Source organism: Trichomycterus rosablanca, chromosome 4 (assembly GCF_030014385.1).
Source record: "Trichomycterus rosablanca isolate fTriRos1 chromosome 4, fTriRos1.hap1, whole genome shotgun sequence".
In the NCBI taxonomy this organism is placed as follows: domain Eukaryota; kingdom Metazoa; phylum Chordata; class Actinopteri; order Siluriformes; family Trichomycteridae; genus Trichomycterus; species Trichomycterus rosablanca.
In genome coordinates, this window is record NC_085991.1 from 38,979,708 (window position 1) to 38,997,666 (window position 17,959).

The following is a 17,959-nucleotide window of genomic DNA, read 5'->3' on the forward strand; positions in this document are numbered from 1 at the left end:
CTAGAGAGATCACCCAATTAATATGATTAAATATTTATTTAATGATAAAATTGGTCTTCTCCCCATTCACAAGGAATTATGAGGTCCCTAAACACAATTGTATATTTGTTTTTTCTTTAATCTGTGTGGGCCCATATGGCAATTAAATGTACTTAATGTGTATATTGTTATCTGCAGGCTTATTTGGTTTTTTTTTTCTTGATTATTTGCCAAGAAAAGCTGGAGGAAGTGAGTGACTAAAGTCACATTTACACAGAGGATATTAATAAACCACACATGGCTTACTCACATCTAAACTAGTCCAAATTTGGCTTACATGTGGTATAGTAAGCTTCAGCAGTTTAGACTAAATAACAACCAGAGCAAGCATGCGTGAATATGTTCTACAGACCAGATAATCAACATTAACAACGGACAACACTTGCTATCTGCCGTCAGTCATCATTTGTTATTTGTATATGTGCTATGTATGCATATGTCTGACGTCTTATTGGGGAAGCCCCCATGAGTAAGAAAATGGAGACTACAGGGTTTACCCCAAAACCTAGATTCTATCATGCTGTTTACGGTCAGGTGATTGGGGGCGACCACTGACAGTGATGGTGTTGGGAATTTCTCAAAGTGTTGCGTCATCAGAATCAGCAATGATGTGCTGTTTTGATAGAATAAACAGGATATGAAGTAAAGAAGCTGGGTTTTTTATGGTTGTGCCAAATAGGGGAATCCTCAATCAAAACATTTAGCCAGAAATGAGAGTGAAAATAGCCTGTGTGGGTGGTAATAGCAACGGAAAGTTTAAAGTGATTCTGTATGTTGTGGTTTATGCGGTTATTGGTTTGATAGACTGCCCAAATTCTGTATAATTCTAAAAGCTCCATTGTTAAAATGTCTAGAGTCTGTCCTGTCGAATTTTATCATATTGTAGTACAGATTTTTGTAAATAATATTTAATTTTATTCATTTGTTTTTCATGTTTTAAGGTTTGCTTTCAAAGTCTAGTAATATTAGATATTAAAGTTATTAATCTTGCAAGCTGGGTAATTAGAAGTTAACCTATTCAGGCCTCCTAGCTGCCAGCCTGTTAGTCATGTGCTAGTGACCTTCTTTATGCCAAGTTGCTTTCTTTCTTTAAACTGTAGCACAAACCTGAGTTTTTTTTTCTAATTAGCCATAGGGTAGCACACACTGAATACAACACCACTGGTTTGTCACTAGCCTAGAGTGCTATTTAGTAAAGTTGTATGTAGTTTGGATGTTCCAGTGTATTTCAGACACTTTTGTTAAACACCTTACTGCTAAATGCCATATTTGTAACTGTATTTTAAAAGGTTTGACTACTATCCGTTTTAGGTTGTTTTACAAACCAAAAATTAAAACAGGAGAGCATAACCAACCAAGTGTGAGTTGTCCAAATTTAAGGGAATCTAATCAAAGTGGAAGATACAGGAGTAGGGAGTGAAAAAAGAGAGGAAATGTTCTGTAAGTCCATGGATGTTATGTAACTGGCCTCAGACAAAGATCTGCCACAAACTAACACATCAAAGGGTAGCTGATACAGCTTCATTGTGTGTTTGTGTGTGGTGAGTGTGTGTGTGCTTTCCACAGCATGCCAGTGATGCAAGCAGGAGCATCATCATGATGCCACAGCTGCCTTTCAAGCCCACATGTCCCACACAAACATGAACTGTACATCCTGATCCAAAAGAGTGCTACATAAAAAACAAACACACAATTCACACTGCTTTATGTTGGTACCTGCGTAACTCTACTTTAAGGGTCATGACTAATCAGGAGACATGTTCTTGTTACTCTAAAATCATAAAACATTTCCCCTTTATGGCAGGTTCTTTCACTTTTTGCTTGTTTGTGTGTTCTATTTTAAATTCTCAGCACACACTGAGTCAACAGTGCATAATATTCAAACATTGGTAATATTAAGAAGGGTAGTAAGAGTGAGAAAACTTTAACTGCAGGTTATACTTAAATATGTTGAGATACATTTATTCAGTGAGCAGCTTAGAAAACTCAGCCAGTGGAAAACTTGTGTGTGGCATATGTAGGTTATAATTAAGAAAACCAGATGCTATTCTCAGCAAAGCAGTGCTGTTTATAGTAAATGAAAAGTATTTGGGTCCATGGATGGGCAAACACTTTACCAGTTAATAGAGCAGGAGAGAGTAGTCATACCATTAACAGGAAAAAGGATATGAATGATTGATACATAAAGGGTGACTCATAAGGACAAAATCAATAACACTAACACTATTATGTCAGTGTATATAGAGAAAACACTTGTTTGAGGTACTTTTAACACTTTGAATTTCACAAGGAAGTTCATCACACAATGTCCATCAATTGGCATGTTTTTTCTTCCTATCTTTGAACTGCTATTGCGGAAACATTAAAACAATAACTTGCGCATGTGTTCATGAATAAAAGTTTAAAAAAAGAGAACAAAAAGAGAAATAGTGCGACGAGACAGGAAGTTTTCGTCAGAGCAACAGGAAATGGGCCTCCCAAAAGGGGGAGGAAGCCTAAAGGGGCAGGGGGAACATACTAACATCCTGTGGAACAGAAGATGTGTGTGTGTTAATGAGTAAATGTCTCCTTCTGGCACTAATCTGTAAAGGATAAAATCTAAAAGACAGATTCCAAATACCTGAGTGAATTAAACAAAGTGGGAAATAGGATCAGGACACACACCCTATGACCTTAATGGCTAGTTGATTATGATTACTGAAACAGCAATATATGTATTTTTTGTTATTACATGAATATGTGGATATGGGAAAAACCTGCCAAACTTCACAGATGGCCATTAAAGGTAAAGGTGTTTTGTTTTTAAACTAAGTCTCTCAGCTTAATAGCTTGCTGCATGATTTAGAATGTAGACACCAAACAAAAATTAGGCAAAAATCCATAAAAAAACTGAACAGCATGATGGCACAGAAGTTATGTGGACCCACCTTGACCCAGATCAGAATAAAGTGATTATAAAGGTAGAATAAAGTAATGAATATCATAATGGTATATTTGGTATATAGTTCATAGGTCTAGCAAGCATTATTTCCCTCAGAATTAAATAAACTAAAACTCTTAGTCAGCTGGACTAAGAGTTTCGTGATAGCAAGTGCACATGTATAGAGCAGTGACTCAATGTGTGAATGTCTAGCACACAAAGTTTGCAGCATGGTATTCATGACCATCTGTGTGTGAAACCATCTGTCTAAGTATCACCATATGATTACCAAGTCTAGAACTTTCACAGGAACATGAGTTATGTTTTCATATAATGGAACATTTTGATCAGTTGTTTACACATTTTGGTGCAATCTTTTACCGAAAAAACGTCTACCTACATCTTCATTCCAGGAACAGGTTGATACTGAACAGCTTGCGAGTGAGTGTGTCAGCAAGTCTATACATGATCAGCCCCCCAAAATCCCCCTCCTACCTACATCAGCCCTTCTTGTTTCCCAGAAACCAGAGCATGATGCACAAACAGTCTAATGCACCAACTGTTTTTCCCAAAAAAAAAAGAAAAAGAAAAAAAAAAAAAACCACCAAACAACAGAAAAAAGCTAGGTTTCAGACTCTGTCTCCAAGGCAATGGTTGCTATGGTGGCAAGCCAAAGCAAGTCTGTCTGACGCTCAAAGTTGAAGAGAGACACAGAAAAACATCAACTACAGAGAGCTCTCTGAGCAACTCCAATCCCAAACATTTCACACAAATTTTAAACATTTCAAACAGCACCGGATGAAGGAATTACTTTGTTTTCAATTAAGATACAGAGGAAGGTCTGAACAAACTTGCTTGTGTGTTCGTGATGCTGGATAACAATCACTCCTCAGTGACGTCTTCAGTCTCAGTACGCACAGCTCCCAGATTATTCACCTCCTTACTAGTTCACTGAAACATGACCGTATTTGTTTCCGCTGCTCTCCCTCACTCTGCCTCGCTCTCTCCATCTTTCCAGTCCCTCCTACCCTAGTTTCACTGCACCTCCCTCCACTAAACAGTAAAGTAATACTACCCGGTAGAATGAGAGAAAAAATGAGTCATTAGTGCGTGTCCGTACACATATTGCAGTTAGAAGTTGTTACAGTGATAACCTAATATTGTGCTTTAGCCTACCCAATTCAGATTGTTCTGAACTGGTTAGTAAGTTAGATCTCACCTATCTATATAACCTTCTACAACTGCAGTTTTGGGTTTCATTGCTAGAACAATTTGAAATTTGACTTAAAAAAGCTAGCATTTACACACCCCTCCCCCAGTATGTTTAAATCATGCCAATATCATATACTCGTGAGCTTTAACAAACACACGCAAACACCCATCTTACATTAGTGGGTTAGCCCACAAGTTCTGCACCTTAAAATAATCCATATTCATATCCATCCAAACACTGGCCTGACATACCCCTTACATATTAGTTCCTTAAAACTTTCGTCTTGCTAACAAGGTACCAAATCTTATTTTTAAAAGCTATATATGGGACAAAGATAACAAAGCTCTAAATAATGGCCACCATCAATTACTAATCTGATACCAGGCCATACGGTTTAGTCTGTGTGTCTACATCTTCAATAGACAGATTGTTCAATTATTAACTCATCCATCCTGTCGTCTATCTCCCAGGAAAGATCTGAGGACATCACAGGCACCAATTCCCAGCAGCTGCTATTGCACTGACTTTACAACCCTGAACCTCATCACCACATCAAAGAAAAGTAAACACAGCTCCTTGTTTTGGTGTCGATTGTTCTGATTGATCGGAAGCCTGTGTTCAAAGGGACCCCCCCCACACACACATACACACAACCCCCTCCTGTGCCACTGGTGTTTATGACATGCTGTAAATGACCAAACTCTAAGAAAAAAGCTCCTTTGTGGCATAGGCAAAAACTAATAGGAATCATTTATTTGCTGTGTATTCAAAGTAACTTCCATATTGTAAACAGAGTTGGTTCTGGGAAAAGAAGCCTACACGTGCGAACACACAAACTGAAACTCCCAAGTCGGGTGACAGTGATAGTAGTAGTAGGATGATGCAAATGCTGTCTCTATAGGCATTTGCTCTGTGAGTATAAAATGCAGTTTAGTCACTCCATTCATTACAAGCGACTGCCCACATCCTGTTTAAGCCATGCCTACATCTGCAGACAAAGAGTGTGGCGCTTCTGTATCTAACCCCACCATTCCCGCCCACAACCACGTGGTCACCGGCTTCATGATCATTAAACAAGTCAGTCCTTCAGAAAAAAAAAGTCCAAGAGAGATATATATAAAACTATCTGACATTCAGCCAACCATAGATCTTAAATTATTTTAAATATAACATATATATAACATATATAATATAACTTCAAGCCAAAGTTTTACTTGCTGTCAGAGTTTGAACTGTTAAAGTGGATTATATTTTGTTTTCTTGATAATGTCTCTGTTATAACAGAGCAGTAAGAGTTACAGTAATAATGCACATACTTTGATAATATAACTATGTAACATTTCTAAATATTATTTAAATCTAAATTTGAAGTGTTACAATCTTTCATTTATCAAATCAAACAAAGAACAACTATAAAAGATTATAAACAGCAATTTAAATAAATCAATTTTATGACAAATTTCAAACAACTTATCCTAATTTCATGATAAAATAACTATGTAATAATTGTTACAGACTTGAGTGTGACAAGGTTTGTACTTTCAGAACTAATTTCTCAGACATGAATAAGCCCAGTGTTTTAATAATACAGATTCTTCTAATCTTGGTCTAGGGAAATAGTTAATATTATATAGTGATATGATATGTGATTTCACCCTTATGTATTTTATTATATGTAATTTATCTGTTATAATAATAAGTCAATTGTACCTATCTTGGAAAATGTTCATGAAAGAAAGGGAATCATACTGTTGAAATGATCCAGACTTTAAATGTTATCTGACTATGTAGGAATAAAAATGATGTCAGTAATAGTGGATCAAAGTAAGGTTACACAGTTATGCAGTTGGCCATAATCGTACACGTTGAACAACAGACAGGTTAAAACAAAAGACATAGTGGAGCTCCCTGGGCAAGCCTTCAACTGTTACTACAGCACTCTCATTCATTGAATACATTACAGAAAGGAGGTGGGTTCCAGACGTATTGGACTACACATGGCTAGTTAGAATAAATCGATAGTGCTATTGATACAAATGAAGATGGGGCTTACCTTTGCAAGTGAACTTGTCCTTGTTGAATAAGGCTGGTCAGATCTTGTTCTTAAAAACTCCAGTGAATCTGTCGAAAAAAAATAGAATATTTAACTTTTCACTCAGCGTTTGTCACTTTTCATCAGTGCTCAGCTGTAAATGATTGAATTATGAATGATTTAAGAAAACCCACAGACTCAGAGGCTCGACTTTCCATCCAAGTCCGTTCGTTTTTACAGTCCAGGAAGCAGGAGAAACAAAGCTCACCACTAGCAACAACGTATTGACTATAAACTCCACTGTCAGTCTCCAAACTATGCGAAGCAACAAAACAGAGCCGCTTCTGACAAAGGAAGCCGAGAAACGCGTGTGTATTCCCGTAGCAGTGAAGATAATCCCAACACGAAGCGTTTAGTCCATTCCAGAAACAGTGCTGAGCTCTCTTCTCATTGTCCTCTAACGGTTCTTCACGGAACTCCTGAGCCTGTTTCTCTAAGCAGAGGCGGTAACACAGGACCTACTGTTGACGTTTGGTTAGGCTTCGCTGTTGTGGATCGGATTGTGCAACTGCCTTTTAAAAGGACTCGCTGCGCGCGCAACGCCCCTGCTGTTGACGTCACCCCAGCCCCGGAATTCCCTGACAGAGCAGACCGAGCAAACTACAGGACCGCGTCTCATTCCACACACCCGGCACTACACAACAGAACACTCTGTACCAGATCCTGCCATATTGTTCAACCAGTATGACTTCCTTTACTCCTCTGCCTTATGCCACATATCCCGCCAGTCAGAGTTTCTCTCCCACTACTAAGTGAGCTTGTGTGACTGTGTGCGTGCGCGGGTTTTAGGCGGACTCGTGACCCGCCTTTGTAAAGCTGGCTCACGCGGGACGGCACTTCCGTGTCCCGCACTATTTATACCACGCACCAGACACGATCAGCACCCCACACCGCTACCCACCGAGCGTGTCACTAAGTTCTGTGCCATCCAGCCTGTGCAAAGCACACTGGCACTTTATGAGAGTATTTAAGAAGTAATACATTTTATTATTCCATCGCATCTTTTTCATCCAATCCAGTATTATATTATTATTCTAAAAGAGGGCAAATGTCACACTGTATTAACATGCCAAATCAACCATTTAAACATTCAGTAGTACAACATTGTAGCTTTTTGGGCTATCAGCATCTTTTTTTTACCGTTTTATAAGCTGTAAAAAGTGTTATGACACCCCAGGAAAAACTTATTGTATGTCCACACAAACAAAACTTAAAAATAATACATTGAATACTATATTTACCTATGTCAGTTCCAGACCATAAACATTACACCGATCAGCCATAACATTAAAACCACCTTTCTTGTTTCTACACTCACTGTCCATATTATCAGCTCCACTGACCATATAGAAGCACCTTGTAGTTCTACAATTACTGACTGTAGTCCATCTGTTTCTCTGCATGCTTTGTTAGCCCCCTTTCATGCTGTTCTTCAATGGTCAGGACCCCTACGGGACCACTACAGAGCAGGCATTATTTAGGTGGTGGATCATTCTCAGCACTGCAGTGACACTGACATGGTGGTGGTGAGTTAGTGTGTGTTGTGCTGGTATGAGTGGATAAGACACAGCAGCGTTGATTAAGTTTTTAAACACATCACGGTCACTGCTGGACTGAGAATAGTCCACCGACCAAAAATATCCAGCCAACAGCGCCACGTGGGCAGCGTTTTGTGACCATTGATGAAGGTCTAGAAGATGACCAACTCAAACAGCAGAAATAGATAAGCAATCCTCTCTGACTTTACTATATGGTAAGTGGAGCTAATAACATGGACAGTGAGTGTAGAAACAAGGAGGTGGTTTTAATGTTATGGCTGATCAGTGTATATACATGTATTAGTGAACCCAACTTGGTGCAGTGTTGTAATCCAGGGGTTTTCAACGTTTTTGGACATGCGCCCCCCTTCGTGTGCCAACCGCGAACTTGCCCCCCACCCCCACCCCACGCCCCCTCCCCTTCGTCAACCACCGCGCAGAAATCATTGAGAAAGCTTCTGACAAGCTAAAATAACCAATCATTATTGTTGTGCACATCATACATATGATGTAATTTTGCTCATTGAAAATATTACTTTAAAAAGATAATACAGTCCGACCCCATCTGAGCCGATTCTATAAGCACATTATATAAGTTCGTGGTTCACTTTGGTAAATCATAAGCGGTTCTTGCTTTTTGATGTAGATGAGAGCAGAAAACGTTACTTCACAGAGTCAAGCATAGACAAAAGTTCATCAATTACTAAGTTGGTTAGTTCGGGATCATCTGCTCTGACTGAAAACGTTTAGCTCCACAGGCAGAACGACTCTGACTCTGGTAATACTCAGTATAATTAAGCCTGAGCTTTTTAAGCGAGTCACACAAAATGTTCTGTAGTATTTGGTGTTTATTTACAACCGCAACGTTCATTATAACAGTAAACACGGAGAGATGACTGAGAAAAGAAACTTACGCTGCGCTTAAAATGAATTGACTCCTTAGTCACTTATATCGATACTGTGAACAGAGCGTCTCTCTTAAAGACACAAACGCGTCCTATAACAGCGGTCGTTGCTTTTGTCACCCGTTATCTTCGCTGATAGCTCTATTTTGAAGGTTTTTTAGACTGAACTGAATAACATTAAACGTGCGTGTGTGCGTGGTCAGTTAGAGTAATGAAATCTGTCTCCCGTGGGTGAAAAATTAATTGCTTTAGTTTTAGAAGTAAAAAAATCTCGTAATGCTGCCACACCCCCTGGTCAGGCACTACCCCATCCCCCCCCCCCCCCCCCCAGACAATTACGCCCCACAGGTTGAGAACCCCTGTTGTAATCAATAACTTTTACTGAAATACAGATAGCTGAAATTGCTATATAAAGGGCTTTCTCTCTACAGCAATTATACCTTTTGAACACATTGAAACCTTAAATATAATACCATTAAATCTGTAACACAATCATTTGTTTTAGCTGGAAATTTTTAGTTATTTTGAATATGGTTCAGTAATTTGTAGCAAGGACTGATATTTAGTTGGGGCCACTAGCGCTGCTCACTGATGCTAAAAGGTAGTTCAGGTATATGACTTCAAGGTCAAATTGTGGTAGTTTGGCTTCTTGCAGCAATGCCTCACATCTGCCCACATTGTGTAACATAACCAAATTAAACAAGTCTAGGTATTGGTCTGGACCCTTAAGTGAGTTCCTTGTTAGATTTTAGTCTTTGATAAATGTATTTAAAATGCTACATTTTCTCATCTGTGAAAAAACCTCTTCAAACTGTATGCCATGTGTGAAAGGTGCACAGGCATGAAAATAAACGAGACTAAAAAAAAAAAAGCAGACTTCTAGAAGTCAGCAATTAAATTGACTGGCAAGCATCAACAAGTACAAAACTGCAACAGTAAGCAAAAAAGGAGAAAACAAGATTAAGATTATGCTGAACTGGAAATTGTCTTTATTAGAATTAGACTTTACTGTCAGTTATTTAAATAGATTTAGTGTCGTTGTGCTTTAGAACCGCAAAGAGTGCTCTTAACAGACCAGACTTTGCTTTGTTGGCATTTGGAGCTGAGCTGCGGCCCAGTAATGACAAACAGACGCTGCAGTGACTGTGTGTATGTGTACTAAGCAGTGTCCCACGCTGAACATTATATTTAGCTGCGTTACATCAGTGGCTACGAGACAAAACAGAAGGGCTGAACCACAGGAGTGTGTCACGAGAACTGGGCTTCTTGGACAGTTATGGAAGGACACTTTAAACACACACAGAGGAAGTGGGTGAAACTAAGCATGCTGTACTATTCCCGCCCCATTTTCCTCTTACTTCCCCATTCCCCATGAGGTAATATCCTATTGCCCCTCTAGCCCAGATAATGACCTTGAATGTGTCCGCCTTTTTCTTAGTAATATTTCAATTTCAAGTCAATTTTATTTGTATAGCACTTTTTACAATGAACATTGTCTCAAAGCAACTTTACATAATCCAAAAATATCAGTATCAGTGTGTGTGTTCGAAAAAATATCAGAAAAGAGGAAGATCATTGATGTGGCTGGGAAATACCACACACACTGTCCCACTCACACCCCCACATCTCATACATCTGTACCAGTGTACATGTGTGTGTACACAAAATAATTCTGTGACCATAGTTGCAAAAGAGTGGGGGTGTGTAGGTATGTAAATCACTTTAACAGAGTATAACAGAGAACGACTGACATTCCTTCTCCCTTGGAAACTATTGTTACCAGCATCCTGATGAGATGGCTACTCAAAGTATTAACACACTCCCAAGCCCCTGCTATATATGCCCACATTCTCATGGTTACAGCAGAACAAATACAAGACAGACATACTGCAGTATTGTGTGTATATAAAATAAAATAATGTCAGGCTATATGTAGGTGCTAACACCTTAAAAACAAAGGTTAGACAAAAATTACAAAATAGAGACAAAGGAAACACCAACATAAAGCATCATATTCATGTACTACGCCACCACAAAACATCTGTAATATGCATTGGCATAGATTCTACAAGTCTTTTGTTTTAATAATGGTGGTGGATAGTAGGGCTGGGCGATATGGATCAAAAATTATATCTCGATATTTTTTTCTGAATGGCGATATACGATATATATCTCGATATTTTTTTATTCCATAAGGTAATAACAAAAAGACACTTCTGAGACAAAGCTACATGTTCCAATTTTTTTACAGGCACTTTTATTAATATTCATGCTGGGGAAGCTTCACACAAGAATTATTTTTGCTTAAAAAAAAAAAAAAAAAAGAGCTATTCTAAGAAAAAAAAAAGTTGTTTTCTAAGGCATCTCCTGTTGTCTAACGTGAATTACAAATATATTGTCTGGCCCTTTAAGAATGTTAAGTGTACTATAGGGCGCAGGGAGCGAGTGTGTAGGGAAGATGTTGGAATGACACGGTTTCCGGCTGAGCTTGTGTGACATTAAAAGTAAAACCCCGTTAAAGTAAACCCCTCGTTAACCCCGCACCCCCCCATGTTTGGACTTTATACATTATTTTATGTATATGTCGCCACAACATTAACATTTACATTAATATTTTCTTTTACTGTATAGAACTCAGTTCTGTAATACAGGCAGAACTAATCGTTCATGTTACTGTGTAACTATTACAACATTTAATGCATTTTAATCAGCGTTCTTCTTCATGCACTTTATTATTATTTAACAGCTTTATTTGCTGTTTAATTGCTGTTTGCTCCTTGTTTACTGCAGAGTTAGTTCATGCAATTTAATAATGTTTGGTTGTTTATTGGCCGACAACAAGAAATACTATAATAGAAGATAAATAAATAAATGACGTGTCGGACGTCGGGCGAACGTCCAGTATAAACTAACACGACCACTTACAACATCCAGTACAGAAATCCCCATAATGTTTGTTTTTACAGATAGAGCAAATATATGCACATCACATATACAAACACAAGAGTCAGAACAACAGGAGACGCACCGTTACGTTATTATTACTTTCTCAACACTTAATGTGAAGTAAATACGTACATGTCAGCGCGTGCATGCGCTTGTGTTGGTTTTTGAAACGAATAACGACTCGTTTTCTTGTTTTTTAACTTTGGGATTTGAAGTGAAAAACGAATGAAGGTACACGGAGCTGGAACCTTTTATCTGGACTTGTTTTCGGCATTCTCTACAGAATACATTATTCTGCTGCTCATCTGACACTTTGAATTCGAACCATCTCCAAATAATTACAAAATTAGTCATTATTTTTCTTTTTAGTAAACCGCTCCTCTTCGATAGCTTCTGTCATGTCTTTATCCGTCTCCATGCTATCGCTGCCTGCAGGACTTACTGGTGAAGCGGTGGGGAGGGGCGAGTTGTGTTCAGTGAGGGAGAGGGGCGGGGCAGGTGAACATGTGCAGAGACAAACTGGGAGAAGAGAAAGACGAACTGTCGGATCTAACTGGAACGCAACATTTATATCGATATATGCGATATTGTCTTATCTTATATCGCGTATGAAAATATATCGATATTTTTAAAATATCGATATATCGCCCAGCCCTAGTGGATAGCAAAATCTTAAACAGCTGTTCACCTTGGTTGAGATGTGGTGGCTACAAAGGGCATACAATATAATTCACATAAACTTTATAATTTCACATTATCACATTATTTAGTGACCTAGTAGATAATTTCATCCTGAAAGAGACCACACCATTGAGGACAGAAATTCTCTCTTAAAGTGATTAGGTGAATAGTCAGAATAACCTTGTATAGCCCTGTAGTGACCTCTTTCTGTAATGGGACAAGTGGGCAGTATGTCTATCATTACCATATAAAAGGGTTTTAAATGTATCCAATCTACTTAACAACAACTGGCACAAAACTACATAAAATAAAGGTTATAATAAACAAAAATCTGTTTAGTTTACATATCCCACATATTGTGCAACATTCCATTTTCACTAGATTAGGCTATGCTCATAAACAGCCAATTTTTTATTTACTTAAAAGGTGTTCAAGTATAAGAAATGAATGAAAGCCAGATCAGCTGTAACCCTGAGGAGGATAAATCACCAAATTATAATACAAAGTACGTTTAAACTAGCAGCAACGATACCTTGGGAAGATGTGTGTGGTGGGTGAATGTGTCATAGGTGAAATTAAGTCCTCCTCTCAGCCTCCACGTTGTGGGACACTATGAGTCAGCAGTGGGGCACACCATAAGACTCCCACAGTCCCCACCACCACACACCCTCATCACACACAAAAAGACGTAAGAATGTCTGTCAGATTTGCCTTGTAGTGTGTGACACTTATATAATGAACAGTGTAAGAACTTAAGATCTGAGTCATGGCCTCATGTTTTAAGCCAGTACGTCTAAGTCAGTCCATGAACACACTTTGACACAGTCATAGCAGCTGGCCTTGAAGGACACTGGGGGGAAAACATCCTTCAAGGGTAGTCAAAATCACCTCATTGTGTGTGTATTTTACACTACGTATTACTCGAGTCATAATGCTCCTTAATATCAGTCCTTGACTTTAAACCTTTCTCCCTTCTTTGTTTTCACTCTTTCTTTGCCTGCTTCTTCAGCTACATTTTTAAAATTCCTGAATAAATAATTTATGATAGAGCTACACAAGCAGAAGCCTAGCACTTTTTTTGATGCATAAAATGTATTTACAGCAGACATCTAACTAGGTAACAAGGGACATTTTCCATTCCTGAATTTGGAGTGTTACAGACACAACAATAAAACACACCAGGCAAGTTTTCAGCATTGTAAAATCAACCAAAATAAACTGAAAGAAAGACCACCATATTTTTGCCAGCCCAAACACTACATCTTCAATTACACAGGAAGAACATTACTTATTGAACACTCCACAGGGAGAAAAGCAAACACCAACACACCATATGGATAAAACTGCAGCCCACAACATATTCAGCCAGTTTTTGCAAATATCCAGGACCGCAATTTATACTCAGTTGTACATTTTTACACCGTACACCGAAAAAAAACCTGATATTAACAAAGAAACTAAATTACCTTCGTTCATTTCCAGCTGTTACCGCATAATGTGGCATTGAAGGTCAGATTACTATTACAGAGAATTTCTCATTTAACTTTCATAGTAAATAAAGATTAAACATTAAAAATGCAACTGCACAACATGCCTATAACCACATTTTAGAAGGTTATCAAGTGTGACAATCAGATAACAGCTCATAACCGCTGGTTTGAAATGTCTACTTGAGAGGAGGTTCTGAGCTGAAAGATCAGGGGTCACTAAAATACTGCTTTACAAAAGCTAATTCGAATGACAAAACACTGAAATTAAGACAAATGGATCTAAATAAGTTGTAGATAAAAAAAAAAGTGAAAATTAGTGTACAAAAAAGGCAGTGAAAATGGGACTTATAAAATAAAGAGTTGTAGTCTTGTTATTGCCATATGTAACAACAGCACTATGGTGAAGCACGCTTATTTTATTTTCTTCTCACCAGCTGGGTTACTTACTGTGCTCACAAACTTACACATACAGGTACGTATACAGACAGTTGCACTTTGTATGTGGACATCTGACTAATATGAAAAAGAAGAATGCTTACTATGATGGGGTTTTACCTCCACTTGCAGCTACAGTACATTAGCTAGTACACCCCTGTAAAAACTTTCTACAAGATTTTGGAGTGTGTCTGCAATGTTTGCACCAATTCCATTGAAAGAGCGGTGACATAAATATTGGACTAAAAGGCCTGGATCGCAATCAAAGTTCCAATTTATCTCCCAGTTTATTTACAAAACGAATGATTTATTGCAATGTTGATACATTATCATCACCCAGCCTTAGCTGAAAAAAAGCCAAACTATCAGCATGCAATGTAAATACTAGCCCTAGTCAAAAGGTATAATTACATATTCACACACCCTGCGGGATCAACATAACAGTTAGTCAAACTAAATTATTTAAAGAGTCAACCTGGTGCACTTCGTAGACAAAAAAAAAAACAGAGCAACTACATTTTAATATTTTTCTTTTCAGCAGACTGATAAGTACTTTCACCAATTACGACTAACACACAGACAGATTATTCACAATTCTAAATAAACAGGGCTATTCTACTACCATAATACTGACCTTCAGCACACCTGACCAAGTACTGCCTACACATAGTCCTCACTTCACCTTGCAGGCACAAACACACCCAACAATAGTGGACTATTAACAAAGCATGAATATTCCATGTTTACCTCTAAATTCACAAACCTTAATACTAAGCAGAAAGACTTGGGTAAGCTAGACCTAAAATATTGCACTCTGATTAGTCATCTCAGCCTGAAAAACATCCTAATTAAATAGTTCATATGTTTGTATGTTTTAAACTGATATGACTAAAGAGTCATACACTGTTATAGTATGTCCTAAATGATACGGTAGCATGCCGACTTACCTAATCTAGCTGTTTTATCATGCATATGGTCTCAAAGTACTGCGAACTCCGAATGCTGCTTGAACACGTGCAGAAATTTATACTGAGCAAGGGTGTGTGGCAAAAAAGGAGCTATATTTTACCTGTTTAAGTGGTTAGTCATTGGTGACTCAGATGTCTTCATGTTGGGACAACAGTACTAGATCTCATTTTTGTCCAGACATGAAAGCAATAATAAAAACATACAACACATCTTCTCTTCATATTGTTACAGAATATGTTGATAAAAGATTTTGGTAATAATTATTAACTTGTTTGTTGTTTTTGACCATGCAGCCACTGTTGGGCCTTTAAACAAGGCCCTTACCCTTCTCAGCTCCTGGGGTGCCGTACAATGACTGGCCCTGCGCTCTGACCCCAGCTTTCACACAACACAATTCTGTTGTGTTTGTTTCCTTACTGGCTCAGTGTTAAAAAAGGACTGTTTGTTAGTTTAAGTCTTATGGGTAAAAAATAAAGTCAAAACAAGTAAAAACCAAATTAGTCTAGATTTACTTTTTAAATGGTTGAGACACTGTCTATAGTCATTTAACATTATGCAATGCTGTTGGTACCTGAAAGCATGTTGGTAACCAGGAGAAACAGTATTACTTTTCTTGTTCCAGGTCTTTGTTTTTGGTATAATATCTGTTACTACAACATACACTGCAGTGACACTGACATGGTGGTGGTGTGTTAGTGTGTGTTGTGCTGGTACGAGTGGATCAGACACAGCAACGCTGATTGAGTTTTTAAACCCCTCACTGTCACTGCTGGACTGAGAATAGTCCACCAACCAAAAATATCCAGTCAACAGCGCCCAGTGGGCAGTATCCAGTGACCACTGATGAAGTTCTAGAAGATGACCAACTCAAACAGCAGCAATAGATGAGCGATCGTCTTTGACTTTACATCTACAAGGTGGACCAACTAGGTAGGAGTGTCTAATACAGTGGACAGTGAGTGGAAACGGTATTTAAAAACTCCAGCAGCACAGCTGTGTCTGATCCACTCATACCAGCACAACACACACTAACACACCACCACCATGTCAGTGTCACTGCAGTGCTGAGAATGATCCACCACCTAAATAATACCTACTCTGTGGTGGCCCTGTGGGGTTCCTGACCATTGAAGAACAGGGTGAAAGCAGGGTAAAAAGGTATGTAGAGAAACAGATGTACTACAGTCTGTAAGGGCCAGTGATAGCTTAGTGGTGAAGGTACTGGACTAGTAAACAGAAGGTTGCCGGTTCAAGCCCCGCCATCACCAAGTTGCCACTGTTGGGTCCCTGAGCAAGGCCCTTAACTCTCAATTGCTCATCGTGTAAGTCGCTTTGGATAAAAGCGTCTGCTAAATGCTGAAAATGAAATGAAAATGTAATTTTAGAACTACAAAGTGCTCCTATATGGTAAGTGGAGCTGATAAACTGAACAGTGAGTGTAGAAACAAGGAGGTGGTTTTAATGTTATGGATGATCGGTGTATATTATATGGATAAATCACAACTACTACTTAAAATATTAAAATTACATTGTAGGTGATGGGATTATATCTGATAAATCAGACACACCTGTTGATATTGGATAGCCATGCAACATCTGATGTTAATCCTAGCACTTGTAGTTATTGCAAGTGTTATTAAAGGCTACATAACTACAAAACTAGGAAGGCCAATGAGCTATCAGGTAACCAATAAACCACAAAGAAGTCATTGTTCAAACTCGGCTGATTGTCTTATGATAATGACATTAGTACTTTCTACATACTTAATCTCAATTTTTTCATTAGCATGCTTAAGTACCACTTGTAATAAACTGTTCAAATCTTCAGTTTAAATTTTTGTTTTTCTGTTCCACATTACTGCCACATTCTAAATATTACGTAGTTTATTAATCAATAAAACATGTGACTTGTTAATGTGAAACCTATGATATGTTTTATAATTTGATGGGACATTGTACGCTTGTTGGTTATAAGTTATCCATCACCTAATGACATTCAGCTATCGGTTAAAAGAAAGGCAGAATTTGCATCCCTACAACACAATTCATAATATTCTTATTGCATTATTGCACATGCAGACTTAATGTGTGTGTTTGTGTGATGCCTTATAGGTGGTATTTGGAAATTCAGGTTTGGTCATGGATGATAATTAGTCTAATTAAACTGAGCACCACTGGTATATGCTTACAAATATTGCACAACCCCAGGTTCCTCATAAAGCATAATGCTATTATATACATGCCTATGGTGTGTGGGTGTGTTAAAAACATTTCCTTCAAATGCACATCAGTCTATCAACTTTTAGTCACCCCACATCTGTCTGGCTATTAGCTACAGCCTGTCTGTGACCCTGATTACTACTGAGTGTGTGAATGTGTGAGAGTGTGCATGTGTAGGCTGGAGTAAGCCAAAGTCTGTGGGGAGGGTGAAACTGAAGTTGAGTTTTGGGCCTGAAAACCTTTGCCACACGTCTTAAGTTAAAGGTCACGGTTTGCCTGGTTTGCTTTATAAAAAATCACACTGATGTAGACTGGTACCCACGCATGTGCGCACACACACACACACACACACACACACACACACACACACACACAGACACACACACAATATATATATATTGTGTTTGCAAAAGCTAACAGTGATGTAGCTTAGTAACTATTTGACCTTTTTCTTCATCTTCCTTTTACTATTATTATAAATATTACATGCTACCCTAAGTTCAGTACTTAA

The 17,959-nt window shown here is 38.2% G+C and overlaps 1 protein-coding gene across 4 annotated transcripts in view; it reads right to left on the reverse strand.

Moving 5' to 3' along the window:
* Positions 1–17,959, reverse strand: part of kdm6ba (lysine (K)-specific demethylase 6B, a) — a 103,563-nt gene that overhangs the window by 19,304 nt on the left and 66,300 nt on the right. For 3 of the 4 annotated variants that reach the window (XM_062994286.1, XM_062994287.1, XM_062994288.1), the window contains one exon: positions 6,226–6,293. The gene's annotated coding sequence lies outside the window, so the exon portion shown is untranslated. Of the gene's footprint in view, positions 1–6,225; positions 6,294–6,398; positions 6,740–17,959 lie in introns of those variants that run through there. The other variant, XM_062994285.1, reaches the window with a different exon arrangement.